Source organism: Passer domesticus, chromosome Z (assembly GCF_036417665.1).
Source record: "Passer domesticus isolate bPasDom1 chromosome Z, bPasDom1.hap1, whole genome shotgun sequence".
NCBI lineage: Eukaryota > Metazoa > Chordata > Aves > Passeriformes > Passeridae > Passer > Passer domesticus.
Window position 1 is genome coordinate 73,346,970 of NC_087512.1, and position 16,928 is coordinate 73,363,897.

The 16,928-nt window shown below is 35.3% G+C and overlaps 1 long non-coding RNA gene across 1 annotated transcript; it reads left to right on the plus strand.

The window, feature by feature from the left end:
- Positions 1–522: 522 nt before the first annotated feature.
- LOC135291096 (uncharacterized) lies at positions 523–8,189 on the plus strand. The gene is made up of 3 exons (XR_010353964.1): positions 523–671; positions 4,148–4,258; positions 6,366–8,189. It is a non-coding gene; the product is annotated as an uncharacterized LOC135291096 (long non-coding RNA).
- The last annotated feature ends 8,739 nt before the right edge of the window (positions 8,190–16,928 follow it).

Consider the following 16,928-nt stretch of genomic DNA (forward strand, 5'->3'; position numbering starts at 1 on the left):
GAAGGAAGGAAGGAAGGAAGGAAGGAAGGAAGGAAGGAAGGAAGGAAGGAAGGAAGGAAGGAAGGAAGGAAGGAAGGAAGGAAGGAAGGAAGGAAGGAAGGAAGGAAGGAAGGAAGGAAGGAAGGAAGGAAGGAAGGAAGGAAGGAAGGAAGGAAGGAAGGAAGGAAGGAAGGAAGGAAGGAAGGAAGGAAGGAAGGGAGGAAGGGAGGAAGGGAGGAAGGGAGGAAGGGAGGAAGGGAGGAAGGGAGGAAGGGAGGAAGGGAGGAAGGGAGGAAGGGAGGAAGGGAGGAAGGGAGGAAGGGAGGAAGGGAGGAAGGGAGGAAGGGAGGAAGGGAGGAAGGGAGGAAGGGAGGAAGGGAGGAAGGGAGGAAGGGAGGAAGGGAGGAAGGAAGGAAGGAAGGAAGGAAGGAAGGAAGGAAGGAAGGAAGGAAGGAAGGAAGGAAGGAAGGAAGGAAGGAAGGAAGGAAGGAAGGAAGGAAGGAAGGAAGGAAGGAAGGAAGGAAGGAAGGAAGGAAGGAAGGAAGGAAGGAAGGAAGGAAGGAAGGAAACTACTAGTTCAATAATGTGTGCTTGCTGCTTTTGCAGATTTTCACTGGCATTTCTTTTATATCTATACATGAAGCTTTGTCCACTTTCAAACCACTCCAAACACCCCAGTGCTTTCCTCAAGGGTAGGTATTGGGATTGTCACTGCTGTTTAACATCTTAGTCAGCGGCATGGACAGTAGGTTTGAAGGCACCCTCAGCAAATTTGCCACAGACACCAAGCTGTGTGGTGCAGCTGATGCACCAATGGCATGGATACCATCCAGAGGAACCTGGATAGGCTTGAGAAATGGACCTCTGTAAAATACATGAAGTTTAACAAAACCAAGTGCATGGTCCAGCACATGGGTCAGGGCAATACTAGGCACAACTACAGACTGGGCAGAGAATGAAAAGAGGGCAGCCCTAAGGAGAAGCGCTTGGGGGTGCTGGTGGACAGTAATCTCAACTTAACCCTTGCACCCAGAGTCCAAAAAGCCAACACTGTTCTGAGCTACAAGAAAAGCAGCATGGGAAGGAGGGAGAGGCTGCTCATTCTGCTCCTCTATTCTACCCTTGTGAGATCCCATATTGTTTCTACTTCTGGGCCCACAGCACAAGATGAGGACTTGTGGGATCAAGTCAGGAAAAAAGACACTAAGCTGATCAGAGGGGTGAAACGTCTCTCTGAGAGCAGGCTGAGCAGCCTCAATTCTCTCTGAGGAGAAGAAGGCTTTGAGGAAACCTTATTTTGCCTTCTACTACCTCAGTGGGGCCTTCAGAAAAGCATGACATGTAGTGATAGGACAAGAGTGAAATGGCTTTAAGTTGAAAGAGGGCAGATTCAGATTAGTTGTCAGGATGGAACTGTTCACTGTAAGAGTGCTGAGATATTGGGAAAAGTTTTCCAGAGGAGCTGTGAGTGCCCGTTCCCTGAAAGTGTTAAGGCCAGGCTGGATGGAGCTCTTGCAATATGGTCTAGTGGAAGGTGTCCCTGCCCATGACAGGGGAGTTAGAAATAGATGATCCTTCATGTCTCTTCCAATCCAAACAGTTCTATGATTTTCGGATTCTGCAATCTTGCAAATACTAAATCTTTTCAATCTACTTCTGAGAATTTATAAACTTTTAGTTTGCTTAAAGTTTTGGTTTAGTTTCTTCTGCTTTTCAACAATATTCAGCAGAGATAGACAGAAAAATGAATCATTAAGTCTAAACTATATCTTGACACACGGATGTGCTTAGTGTATGAAAGGATACAGATAGGGATAGAATAACAGGTTTTTCAGTTGTTTATTTCTTTTACTTTTTTTTGAGCCTCTTTTAACACAGTTCATCCACTTAAAGGCCACTTAAAGGCTGTATGTCTAAGCAGATTTATTGTCTTCCTTTGAAACATATTGCCACTGATGACTAAATAATTTTCCTTATTATATGTAATCCAGAATCCATGAAAATAAAATTTTATGAAACAAGTATGACATCAAGTAGGACATATGTACAATGCAGCAGTCCATTCTCAGTCAGAGGTACAGTGAATATATAGAGCTCTTAATGACCCTGACAGTCTTGTGAAGTCCTCACCTGGCTTCTGTTCTTTGACCAGAGGTTCCTCCTCTGAGAATATATTCATAAAAAAAAAAAAGATGCAACCTCCCTGTCTTACCTTGTAATAATGAGTGCCCTAGGGGATAAAACACACACAGCTGCTCCTTCAGAGTATTTGAAGTTCAGCAGGTTGTGAAGTCTCATTCAGTTGTTGCATCTGCCTTTAACTTTGCAAAAGGCCAAACTTCCTTAAAACAGAGAACACAAGATCTTGGTCTTACTGCCTTTTAAACTAAATTCTCAACTTTTCCCAGGTTAAGGCACTCAAAAGCTTTCAGGCTGCTTTTTCTCTGACCTAAATCTTTATGCTACCTTTGAGTTCAACATTCTTTATTTTCAAGACATAAAATATGTCTTGGTTTTTGTCTCCTGGATTCTTACCACATTACTTATTCTTTCATTTTTATTTTTACAGACCAAAGCGGTGAACAAACAAGAGATTTACCTAGAATATTAAATATTTGTTCTAAATAACTTTCAGTGTGCATGTTTATATTAAATGTTTATTTGTTTCCTTTAAGAGCTGCAAGAGCAACAATCTAATGATTTTAGTTTCAGTTCTGCAAATTATGCCTTTGTAATACATAGGAAAAAAAGAGCTCCTTATTTTGGAAGGGTTTCAAAACAATTGTCTTTTTTTTTACACTATTATTTCTCACACCAAAGAATTCCAACAGCCTTTTCTTCACATTTATAGCCAAACTTCCCCACTACCTGTGCTAAAGCAATATGCTTGAGAATTGGCCATCACATATTGCAATTTCCTCCAAACAGGTCCAAACTTTCCATAGAAACTAGAGTATAACACCTAGCAAAGCGTAAATTGCTGACAAAATGCAGAAAACAAATAGCTGTGCGAATGAATAAGGAACATATTGGAGGCAGAGTACAAAGTGTTTTCAAGAAATGGAAAGTCTATCCTTAATGCTAGATATTATACCCAAGTCTCTTCTTTAAAAGCTTACATTTTAGTATCACTTTTTTTGTACTTTTATACTCAAATTCAAATGGATGTGATACACAAAGGAAAAAAAATGCTTTACAGGAGAAGAGGAAAAAGACTGAGGAATACTTCTTAAGAATTGCTTTCTCTCTGCAGATTAACTTTGTCCTGAAGCTGGCAGTTTTGGTGAAAGAAAAAAGTCAAGTGTCTAATATGCTTCTGCTCCCAGCAGGCTTTTGACATTGACTTAAAAGGAATTTAAACAAATGTGAAAACCAAGCAGGAAAAATTATAATAGAACATCTGATTTACTTTTACATACCGTGTGGGCACCAGTACAATTCTGTTAATGTCAATGGAGCTAGAATGAGACAAAATTGGAGTAATGAATTGTTATATCTGGTCTCTCAAAACACATTACATAAGAATTACACAACAACAACAACATAAGTTATTTTCTCTTCAAAAGAATGACTTCTGTAGATGTGTCATTACATGTTCATGATGTTTTGAGGCATAGTTCCCAGATAGACCTGATAGTCTCTCTTTACTGTTAAATGTATTTGATCTTCAGTTTTGCACACTTATGAAGAAATTTAACAATCACATTTTGATATCAAAAGACAATGTGATACAATTCCTTGTCTTCACTGACATTAGAAGTCTTCATCTACAGCTACTTGTCACTGTCAAATTAGTAACTTTCATGAACAGTAACACAAATTGCAACAATTCACTATAGATTGCTATCATTAATTAGGAAAAAGGTTATAAAAACCAGTTTGGTGAGTTTGGAAATAACACAATTACTATACTATACTAAAAGAAGTTATTCTACAAACAGACTAAAAACCAAGAAATCTGATTCAGCTTATAGGAGGTTATAGTGGCTGGACAAGAGACCTATGGTACAGGAATTTTGATTTTCATGTCTGTTGACAACTGCCTCACCCTTTGTGAGAGAATATTGTCAGAAATATAGAGTAATGGACCCCCTTATACCTCAACAGTCACAGTTTACTTTTGTCTGTGTCAAATAATTTTTTAAGAAAAATCCCATTACTGTTTCAGCAAGACAGGCACAGTGGGCTTGGTACAACTGGCATTCTGGCAGAGTGTCCTACCCCACAAAAAATTCACAAGAAATGGGGACTACAGCTGACTTCCAAACTACAGTGCCAGGTAATGTCCAAAACACAGCCCCTGTAAAAAGCACTTGAAGTCACCATAGATAACCAGCTGAGGAGAATTCCTACTGTGATGCTACTACATGACAAAAGCTTTGTACAGTCTTTGATTGTTTACAACAGGTTATCCCTCCTTCATATATATATCTCATTTTGTCTCCATTTCACAAAAACACTGAGAAATATAAAAATTGTCCAGATAAACTCCATAAATTTTTGTTAGCCTAAAACTTGCCAATTCCAACTTTGTTTTTTCTGGAAAGTAACAGCATATTTTGAATATAACTAATCTGGATTATATAGACTGTAGTTCAAATAGTTTGGAAATAGGCAATAAAAAAATATCCTACAGACACAGGATATTTTCTGCTAGTAGAAGCAGTAGAAAACTTCTACCAGTAGAAATTTCTGCAAGGCCCTTTTTCTATTTTGGTGTAAAAAGAAGGCTGGGGAAACTTGTTAGTACCAATGAAAAGTTAACACAAATTGGAGCTGCACCTCACTAGTGGGTGTTAAATTGCATGTTGGACTGAACAGGTGAATATTGGTATGTCACTACTTCTAGTTCTTGTCAACAGAGAATTGGGAATATCACCTTGCAGTAGGTGTTGTTACAGAAACACTGTAACAAGAACAGCTAAAGTAGATAATCAATAATAGTATTACGCAGGTAACCTTTGGTTTTAACCTTAATTTGGAAGTAAATTATTAGGTTAGATGCTATCCATCAAACTGAGGCTTGCTTTAATGCGAAGACAAAATTATAAAGCAGTTTAAAAGACCACTTAAAGTTCTGAAAGGCACACCCCATGAAGATTAAAAACAGAACTAATGTAAATATATTTGCACCCAGCTATATCATAAATTTTGCACTTAATAAAGAGAAATAAGCAATCCTATTTTCAGGTTGGGTAGTCAAAATCACCAAGTAGTCAATACTATCTCTCTTACCCTCACTCAGACTGTGTAAATGCTCTATTAAAAACATAACATCTATTTTATCTTTCTGCCCTAGTGTATAACAGAATCTGTTCTTCAAATACCCCATATTCTTCTCCACAATGTATATTTCCTATGCTAAGCATTCATAAATTTCCCAAAGGAAAATGCTGGATTTCCCTCCCCAAACATTGTAGAATTTAAAATAATATCACAGGGCCAAAGAGGTTTCCAGTTTATGAAGCCTTTGGTGCATGCTGTTTGCTAATCAGTGTCATAAAACACTGTTAAACAGCATTATCACAGGTTGCTAAGCTGAAGGTCTAGAGCTTTGCTCAGATGCTGATATGATATGTAGTTGTTAAAAGGGAAAGCTGTCATTCATCCAGCAACAGAATAAAATATTACTTTTTTGCTATCAACAAGAACATATCATTGGTAAAACCAGATTAAATACAAAATTACATTTGCAAAACCTATCAAATTCTTTTTGCAAAGCTGTATGAACCAAGTGATTTTCTAAACAATAAAGAAACACTAATTCAGACGTTTCAGCAGGACCTGACTTGTTATTGTTTCCTTTTGATGCTGCTTAACTAACGTTCCTATAAATCTCTATTGGATGCTTATGAACAGCAGCGATACTTTTACTTGCAATTGTTAGACAGATACACACTCAAGTAAAAGACAAAAACCCTTGCTATTAAAAATTACAGAAATATATATATGTTACCTCACATTCATGTCCTTATTCCTTACATATTGTAGGCAATTAAAAAATATATAACTTAGGAATTAAATCTTTGAATTAAACAGGGAATGAGGAATTGTCACTTCATTATCTGTAGATTTTCAATGGCACTGAATGCTCTTTGGTGTCAGGTGCCTGTTGTAGCATGAATTTTAGCAAATGTAAACAAGTTCTTACTCAAATACAGCCACTACTCAAATGCTTGTTTAATTCTTTTAATTCTACTCCAAATAATAATAAATTATCTTTTACATAATTGATATCCTTTCAGCAAAGCCTTACTTTTGAACAGGGTTCCCAACAGAGATGTTTAGGAAAAATGAATCGAAGCAAGTTAGTTATCTTTACCATGCTGCTGTTTGCCATCTACCCTCATTTGTCATTTTTACCTCATTCCTCACAATATAAAAAGGATATATTAACTAACAGAGAGTGTCCAAAGGAGAGTAACGAAGATGGTTGAGAAAGACCTTGAGGTGAAGTCGTATGAGGAGCAGCTGAGGTCACTTGTTCTGTTCAGCCTGGAGAAGAGGAGGTGGAGGGGAGACCTCGCTGCACTTACAACTTCCTTGTGAGGGGAAAAGGAGGGCCAGGCACTCATCTCTTCTCTCTGGTGACAGTCAGCACACCCAAGTGAATGGCCTGAAGTTCTGTCAGGAGAGGATTAGGTTGGATGTCTGGAAAATTTTCTTCCACCAGAGGATAACTGGGCACTGCACCAGGATCCCCAGGAAAGTGGGCACTGCACCAAGCCTGACAGAATTCAATAAGTGTTTAGACAAAGCTCTCAGGTACATGGTGTGACTATTGATGTGTTCTGTGTTGGGCCAGGAGTGGGACTTCAATGACCTTTGTAGTGCCTTCCATCTTAGAACATTTAATCATTCTATGATTCTATGGGAATGAAGGAGTTAAAAATATTAATTATTAATATGTATTATTTAATTATTAATTATTTAGTATTAATCTATGAATAGATTTAGCCAAGACAAATGAGCTGCTGTTTATTGTGCTTATCATTACTTTTAAAACAAGGCAGCAATATTGATCATTACTTATCCTAAGTATTCATAGAATTTGTAGAACTCAAAGTTGTAGTCTGCTATAGACTTCTTCTCAGTCTCCTCTTTTCTAGGCTGAACAAGCCAAATGATCTCACCATTCATCATATGTCTTCCCTTCTAGAACCCTTTATAAACTTTGTAGTCTCCTTTGTACACTTTCTAACAGATTTATATCTCTCTTATATTGTGGTGACCAAAACTGCACACAGGACTCGAGGTAAGGCTGCACCAGCACAGAAAAAAGCAGGACTATCCCCTCCTTTGACCAGCTTTTTAAGTTTGCTGGCAGAGAAAGACTCCTGTCATTGTTTTTACAGAAGGGCCAGTGTTCCTGCAATTGTCTCTAAGAGCTTCTGTTTCCCAGAACTAAGTATTTCTACCAGGTTGAAAAGAAATAAATCTCAAAATAAATTCCATCTAGGGAAATGTGTGCATCTCTTTATAAGTGCAATGCAGATTCACTGCATCTCCATGGTACTGTTCTCAGGATAATGGAAAATTATGACTGCAAAAATCAAAAACCCCAAAAAAAATAGAAGTGTTATTCTACTGAACAGAATATTTAAAGTTATTCAGAAAAAAGTTTAAGAAGCAAGAATGAACACAGCTGCAGTAGGATGAATGTACCTCTGTAAATAGTATTTAAGCTTTTACTTTCAATGTCTGATAAGAATGTCAACAACATAATAGCACTCTTCAGCAAAAAATGTACTTCATTTTCAAAATATGATGTCTCAACATGAAGTATTTGAAATTTTTATGTGAAAGTTTTAGCTTATCCAATATATATTGGGAGGTTTTCAACTAAAGCATTGTTCATAAAAGTCAAAAAGTCAGATGTCACTATGTTGTACTATGAAATCTAAATTTATATATTTATTTATTACTTGGAATTTAAATAGTGAAGTTCTAAAAGTGTATTTTCTATTCTGCTGTCTCTGTCATCTTGAACATTTATATCACATTGTCTTTTCAAAAACAAACAAACAAACAAAAATAGAACAAGAAGAGGAAAAAAAATTACCTTTTGTTTTCTATGTAACTTTCCATAAGTAATTGGATTTTTTTGTTGTTGTTGGAATAGGCTTTCCATTAGTGGAACTAACAGATTTTTTGAGAAGGAAAGGTAAAATGTTCTATATAAGATTGTGTTCTGGGTGTTAGTTTTTTTCAAATGCTCCATTTTCATCATGTATACATGACGTTAAAGAATATGTTTTTCTTTCATCCAAGATATGAAAATGTGCTTTGAATGGAAATTATTTGAATTAATTATTTAATAAATTAATTTTAATGGAAATTATGTATTTTTCTAATTTGAACTGAAGATATATTTTTAAGTTTTTTCATTAGTTTCAAACAAAATATAAGTGAGTTTTATGGGTCATGAAAAAATTCTTTGAAAAAATGCTGCAGCCTAGAGGAAACATTTTTTTCTTTTTACTTTTGAATGACTTACTGAATAGTAAATAGCTTTTCTGAAAATAGTTTTCTTCAGCCACAGAGTCCAGTGTGAAAACAAAGCCTGATGACACAAGCTTTCAATCTCAAATTTGTTTCTGAAGGAATACTCACACCACATCCTGGAAATACACTTCCTTACCAAAGGGCAAGGAATTTCTTTCTCATTATTCTTTTTCTTGATTGAGATATCTCAATTTAAAAATGAGCCAGCAAGTCTCCTGAAATGAATAATTATCACCAGCATTTTATCTGTTCCATTCATAAATATCTAGAGCTGCTGCACTTATACAGAGAACTCAAGAAATCTTGTGAAAATTGTGCATTCTGTACAGAGCTTATAAGTTAGCAGTTAGGTTTAAGACAGAGAAGGTACAACACATCATCCATTCCAAAATCTTGCTGACTCTGAAGTTATCCTGCTACATTGAGTGTTTTCCTAAGTTGAGGAGTTGTTGTTGTTGTTGTTGTTACTATTATTATTATTATTATTATTATTATTATTATTATTATTATTATTATTATTGATATTCCTGAGGGAGGAAGAAGAAGGCTTCTAATTATATAATAAATTTGATTGTATTTGCTGGTGCTGAAAATTCACATTATACTGCTCAGATGATGGTACTGCAATTAAGCATCATGTGATTTGTATGATATCATAAAATGAGTTCATATATCTTATATACAGGATGTGCATCACAGAGAACTTTACCATGGCCCTCATGTTGTTTGCAGAAGCAAACTGCTGACTGCTTATTAGCTTTGTACATCTCAGTCTCCAGCTAAAGAAAGGATGCATTTACTGACCAATCTTACTAATACAGTCTTTTGTGGGATAAAAATGCTACTCTGAAGAATACAGCTAAGAGAATATTTTCTTTATTTATTTTTTCTGATGATTTAGACAGAAGAAATCAAAGCAACATCCTTCCCACATTTATTTGAAAAGTGAGAACAGTATTTACAGATTTATGTTATCCGTTAGAGAACAAAGAGACAATCTGATTTTTCTAAAGCATAGCTAAATTGACAGTTATGCTTCTCCTCTGTAAGAATCCCTTAGTGAAGTCAAACATATTACAATTACTCAATTACTCTATTTTTTCTGAGACATCATCATCTTGCAACAATGAAACATAAAACCAAACAAAAAACAAAACAAACAAACAAAAAAAACCACAAGCAAACAAACAAACAATCACCGCTACCAACAACAACAACAAAAAAGCCTAGTACTTGTATACGTGTAGTGTACTTGTATGGAGTAGTGACAGAGTAAATATTTTTTTGTTTATTATAGCAGTGATAATAGGACATCAGCACAATTTAACTCATTCAGGACTTCAGAAGTCTATAGCCATCTTTTTGCTATAAGTCTCATTTTCATGTCTGAGTTATGGGTACCAAATCTTAGAGGAAAGTTTAGTATTTGTCATTTGGGAGTCCAGAGACTGGTAGTTCATTTCTACATCCAGTAATTATTTGCATTATCAGAAAAATTCTATACTGAAAGATATTAAAAGTTGTGTGGACTAGTTAGTATGATACAATGATATCTCCTTTATGTAGATGTCTGAAGCATTTAAATGTTCTAAAATATCCAGGTCATGTACCGTGACTACTGTACAGTTGTCTCAAATACCCTGATACACATAAAAAATTTATGAAGCTATATTTTGGTGAACTGAACTGCATCCTAGATGACACTATAAAATATTCCAAATGTGTGTGAAGTGGTGAGGAAAAAATACTCAAAATACTTTAAAATATTATTTATTTCAGAAGGGTTTGACAAAAAAGATTTCTTCATTTTTTACTGACAAAATTTATTACATTATTAATCGGCTTTCTATCCTTATTCTTCCATCAAGCTACTGAAATTAAATGCACGTTTCTGTAGACTGGAGGGAATTTTAAATGGAACTATTGACTGTATTGGACCTCTATTGTAATAATGCAATAAGCAAAACAGAAAGGAACAAGTTGTAGGATAAAACTGTAAGCCAGAAGCTTTATAAGATGAAAGAGAGGACATTTCTTTTGGCTTTTATTGTAAAAATACGTTGTTTGTATTCTCTCATATGCCAAAATGTATCATTTTTTAGTAGCAAAACTGCTTTTCCATTAAAAAATTCCATAATCTTGATGCAATTTTCTGAAAATCATTGAAAATTTTCCTTCAGAGTCATGTTGTATGGGAATACACAGCTGTATAGGGTTTTATTCCTATGTGACTCTGGCATCCAAATGCACAACATAAATTCTTTTTTATTTGCAGGCTTCAAAGAAATAAAATATTCCTTGGGTTTGTATTAGTGTAATTTGATAATTAAAAAAACAGAGAAGATAAAGGGAGAATGACTGTTTCAAGTTTTTAGTTAAACTTTGCAGTCTCTAAAAACATGTTTTTCCAAAGCTAGGTACTTTGTCCTGAGCCAAACAATGTTACATTTTTTAATTCATCAGCAAATCTCAGCTATCCCAAAAAGAAACTTTACTACTATTTTTTTCAATGTGTGATATCCTTTATCTCTGAGAAAAGAACTGTTTTTAACTCCAGTCTACAAGCTTTCCCCAATCATCTTTTTCATTGAACTTCTGAAATTTGGAGTGGAAAAAGGGAAAAAATGCTTTATTAGGGATTGAAAGATATTATTGAACATTTTGTACCTTCCACTTAAGTGACAAGAATGCATCAATCTATAGTCATTACAACCGCTATATTTTACATCTATTTGATGTGCAAACTTTCTCTTTTGAGTTATTTTGCCTTCATCCATCAGTTTCACATCTTGGTTATTTTGAACAAATATCTCAAACAAAATTATAAATCCAGTCCCTAAATTAGATTCTTATAGAATCCTAGAATCAGAATTTCCTGATTTCCTTTAGGATTTTCCTAAAGGAAAATACCTTTAGGATCCATGAGTCAGTTGTAAGGCTAACTGTCCCAAGTCTACCAATAAAAAAATGTCCCTGCATGTTACCGATGTGTGTGTCCTTTAAGGATCCTCAGAGATGGTTATTCAACCGCTTCCCTGAGCAACCACTTCCAGTGCTCAATAACCATTTCGTTATAGCCATTTCAATAACCTTTGCTTATTGAAATTCAGGTTTCTGTAATAGCATAAACATAAGCAGAAATCTACTCTGATTTTTTTTTTCTATTCATTGGGTGACCTCACAATAACTTCTACCAGGCCAATTCAACACACTGAAATGTTCATATCTGACAACATTAAGGTCAGCATGACTTATTGTCAAGGAAATACTTTAATATTTCTAGGGAAAAAATGCAATTTTCATGACAATATAGTTTCTTTCAAATATAATTCTTCTGACTACCTAAGTTTTCTGCTATGCTACAGTCTTTATGAACAACCTATTTAGATCTCAGACCTTGTTGGTTAGAAAAGGTCAAGGGAAGACACAAAAATGATGTAGGCACATGATTTTTTCCCTTTTGTTATTTTAGCCTTGTGTTCAATTATGGATAAAGCTTAGAGGGAAAATAGTGAATTCTTATAAATCAGAAATTCTGTACAACAAAAACAACAGAGCAGGAACGAAAGTTACAGCATTAAGAAAATGGTGTATTGAATAAAAAGAATGGAAAATACTGAAGGAACATCCCATGGCTGGCAACTCTCAGTAATGCAATAAATAACAGCTTATATTAATCCTTTCCTCACAGGATGCCCAGGTCCTTTTCCGTTATGCTGCTTTGCTGCTGAAAATCCCTCAGCATCTTCTGGTGCCCCTGGTTGCTCCTCCACAGGTGTATGAGTTTGCATTTCTTTTTATTGAACTTCTTACTGTTCCAATCAACCTGTTTCTCCAGCCTGCCCTGACTCCTCAGAATGATGACACTCATGTCTGGTGCATCAGTCTCTCCTCCCAGCTTTCTGTCATGTACCAACTGCCCTGGGTGCACTCTGATCTTATCACATGGGTCAGTAAAGAAGAGTTTCAAGGAACTGGCCCCAATATCCATCCCATGGTTTCATCACCGTAGGCCAGTTTTCAGCTGGGCTACTTGACACTTTTTACAAGCTTTTACACTTGTCAGCTCAGCCAGTTTCAAGTTCATTTTACTATCACAAATTTCATTTAATTGTCTATTAAGATTTTTTGGGGAAAAAAAATTGTCAATTGGTTCAGCACAGCTTACCCTCTTGTGCTCACTGCTCCAAGTTATCATATTAAGCTGGAAAATAATATTTCCACAATACCAAATTGACTTCGAAAAGGTGAATGCTTACTTACCATCAAACAAACTCCAAGAGACAGGAAAGTCAGAATGCAATACGTTTTAAGGAACAGATAGATTGGAAGGGCAGCTCATCCTTTTACTATTGTCTTTTGTACTTATTTAAAATGAAAACAATTCTTTCTTCTTTATTCCTACTCCAAATTATATTTTGATCTAAACCTTTGAGAGAAGTCTAAGAAATGCAGTTTTATGCATTCAAGAAGAATACTTCAGTCGCAAAGGTAGTGCTTTAGAAAGGATAGCTGACTGAAAAAGATGTGAGGAGTGGAAAATTATTATATATTAGAGTTAGTGCTGAGATAATATATAAAATAATGAGAAAATGCATTCCAGAAGGAAAAAAATAGAAATTTAAGTCTGTGACTATACAATATGGAGTACACGTCATACTGGGGGATTGTATGTGTTTCAAGGAATTTATTCCAGCCAAGACTCTGCAATTATAACTGCGATCCTGTGCAGAGAATAAAGGAATAATTTAATTTTGTGTTTGTAATTGTTGTTTCATGTCTAGGCCACAATAGACTTCTGAAGTCCAGGCATTGTTTCTGGAATCTATGATTTTTTGTGAACTTTTAGTGAAAACATTTATAATCAGAAAATTACGGATCTTCCCTTCACTCTGCTGTATCCCTCATCTTAACTGGGCAAAAGTAATCTGCATTCAAGCATTTGATCTGAAAGGAAATTGACTAGAATTTCAAGGCCTTAACAAGTATGGAGACGGAAACCCACACATGTTGACCTGAAACTTGCAATCCTTGGCTTTAAGCTACTCTATTTGCAGTTCTTCAAATGTAGTTTACTTTTCTTGAGCTTAATTTCATTATCCCTATTATTGAGTTCCTGCAAATATATTGAAGAAACTGAAAAGATATTTAAAAGTGAAATGTATTTACCTTGTTACAGGCCCTAAGACATGACTTTGAATCAAAGAATGAAATGAACATCTTGAAATGAAAATGCAAATAACGTTTCGAAGTACTAGCTAACACACTAGTTCAATAAAAAAACTAAATAACGCTTTGGCACCTGACTGCTATTTTGAACCATTGACACTGACTGGCTAGGTGACCTAAAATAATCACATCTACCTCACTTCCTTTTCTTTATGATAAAAATTTAAAAAATATATTATAATTTATACACTGTGTCAACATCAATGTTGTCAAATAAAAATGAAATATTTGGCAGAAAATATTTGTCTGGTTCACAAAACAAAACTTTATGATCCCACAGATAGAACCAGAAAACTAAAACAATGAGCATAACATAAGCAAACATAAGCATTGAAAATGTCTAATAGCATTAGTGACAAATACATATAAATATCCTACAGAGAGAGTTCTTTACAAAATCAAAGGCACAAGTCTAGAAAATGTAATTTTGTGACATTGACCTGGATAAGCTTAAGCTTAAGAGGTCAGTTTATGTACATAGCACAAGGAAGAAAATCTAAATTCAATTCCCAGAGGAAAAGGAAGAACAAACTTGCCTTTTTTTTTGTTTTGTTTTGTTTTGTTTTGTTTTGGGTTTCTTTGGTATTTTTTGTAGTTTCATTCACTGTGTTCTGTTCCCTGACTGATACCTGGAAAAATTAAAAGTTAGGGGAACAGAAGAAAACTGATTTTCAGAAAACAGCAACAGGCTTCTCAAAATTTACATCAGAGAAAGAATTTGGTTCTTAAAAAAACCCTGATACATACAAACTTCTGGTTTGTTTGAGATACTGGGAATTTTTTATTCTCTGGCTGGCTTTACATGAAGATTATTATGCCCATTTCTCACTTTGTAAGATGAAGATGGAATGCACGATGAGAAATGCATTCTTATGAGTATAATTTTTCAAGCAGCAAGCAAGTAAGTGAACAATCTTACTATTTGGTATCATGTAGCTTCAGCAAGCTTCACATGCTTTTAACTAAGAAAGAAAGAAATGTGTTCCTATCCAAAACTGTAGAAATCAGTTTTCCATGAATGGCAGATGTTCTGTCAAGTGCCCAGCTACCAATAGCCTACAGATGAGTTATCTTTTGCTCTCTTATATCAGTCACAGCAATTTCAAGCCTGGTTAGTACCGTCACACATGACATTGGAAAAAGTCCTTTCCCATCTAGTACTGCAGAGGATAGTAAAGAAAGGAAGCACCCCAGAACGCTGCATTTGCTGTCACATCAGGTATTTTGAACAATTTAGCATATCCTGTATTCTCAGTGCATCCTCAGGAAGACTAGCATCAGAAATATCTTGCAGTGAACCATGTTATAAACAGTATGAAAAAAACAGGATGGAAGACCAAGGTAAAATAGCTCTCCTATGCTGTTGCAAACACATCCCAGTGACCCACTATTATGGCCTCCAAGCATGTTGTTTTATACATTCTAGCACCCAAAGCACAGCATCTTTGGCTATGATGTCAGCCTAAACTGAAATGTCACAGAAATTTTAATAGATTGAATAAGATGAACTAAATGAGGCCTCTTCAAACTACTAAAATAGTATGCAGAACATCATTACAGCATCTTCAATGTAATAGCAGATATTTTAAAATTAGAGACTGCAATCAATTTAATATTCCTATAAACAAGAGTTTAAAGTGGTGTTTAATATAATTAAGATAAATGCAGGGGTGGAAACAACAGCCATTTTTTTATAAAAGCTATTTATTAAGCTGCTTCAGGAAAATATGTGCTCCCACTAACTCACTCTAATATAATAATTTCTTCATTTCTCCTGTTCCAAACTCCCACCTGCCTGACTGCATGCTGTCAGCTTCTGTACTATTTTTCTATTCCGCAGGACAAGAGACACACAAATGTGGCTGTCTTTCGTTCCAGTGTTCACTTTGTGCTATATAATGCTATTTAACTGGCAGAAGGTATTCTAGTAATTCAACTATATCTGTGACATTGTGGCAGTTCATCTATTTTTTTTTTTTACCTCCAATAGTCAAAATGCTATTATTCATAGAATTATTTATGTTGGAAAAGACCCTGAGTGTCCAACCATTAACCCCACTGTCCCAAGTATACAACTAAACCACATCCCCCATCTATACAGTTTTTTTTTAAAATACATCAAGATATTTAAAACTACTTCCTTGGCTAGCCTGCTACAATGCCTGACCAGCCTTTCAGTGAAGAATTTTTTTTTAATATCCAAACTAAACTTCACCTTCAACTTCATGAAGTTGATGAAACTTGAGGCCATTTCCATTTGTCCTTAAATATGTTACGTGGGAAAAAGGACCAACACCCACCTTGCTACCAATTCCTTTCATGTAGCTGAAGAGCAATATGATATTCTTGCAGTCTCCTTTTCCTGACCTAAATCCCTCCAGTGCTTTTAGCCAATTCTCATAAGAATTGTTCTCCAGATCCTTCACCAGTTTTGTTATGTATCAGCTCTGCATGATTTGCACTCTCCAAATAGGACCATTTTAAATGTATAGGCAAAACAAAAGTGAATTGCCTCATTAAAGTGTTTAAAATATGCAGATTTCCTTTAATGTTTTACATTTGACTTAAGTATTTAAAACCACAGATGAACCCACGAGAATTTATTTGTAATACACATGAAAGACACCAATGTCCAGTTCCATTTCAATACTTGCTTTTTACCTTTTCAAAATGAATAAAAAATAAGTGTGCATGCAGGTTTGATACTCATGTATCTTATCCAAAATTTAAAGTTCTGAGAATATGTAGCAATTCAGACATGTGTAACGGGCCAGTGTCCTTTCCATACGCTTTTATAAAAATCATAACAACTTCTACTCCTAAAACAAATCTACCAGTGCAGAAACTTTCATAAAAGCTCTCATCTGTCTCATAAGATGTTTAACAAAGTCCAGATATTTGCAAAGACATTTCTTATGACTGAGATAAACTTACAAGTCAATATGAGAAAAAAGCATCCCCAAATCCTACCATGAGGTCCTACAGATCAATAGTAGGAATGGAAAGGATTAAAACACCAGGAAGATAACCTGTTGCAATGTATACCAGCATTTCTGCTTTTTACATCTTCTCATATAAAGCATAAAACTAGTTTTCATATCAAAGACACAACAGGGGAGAGAAGAAGGAAGGATAAGGAATCATGATTTTGTTGCCCTATAAACATTACACATGAAGACCTACACCATTTTTTTCCAGAGATTTCTTTGTCAATT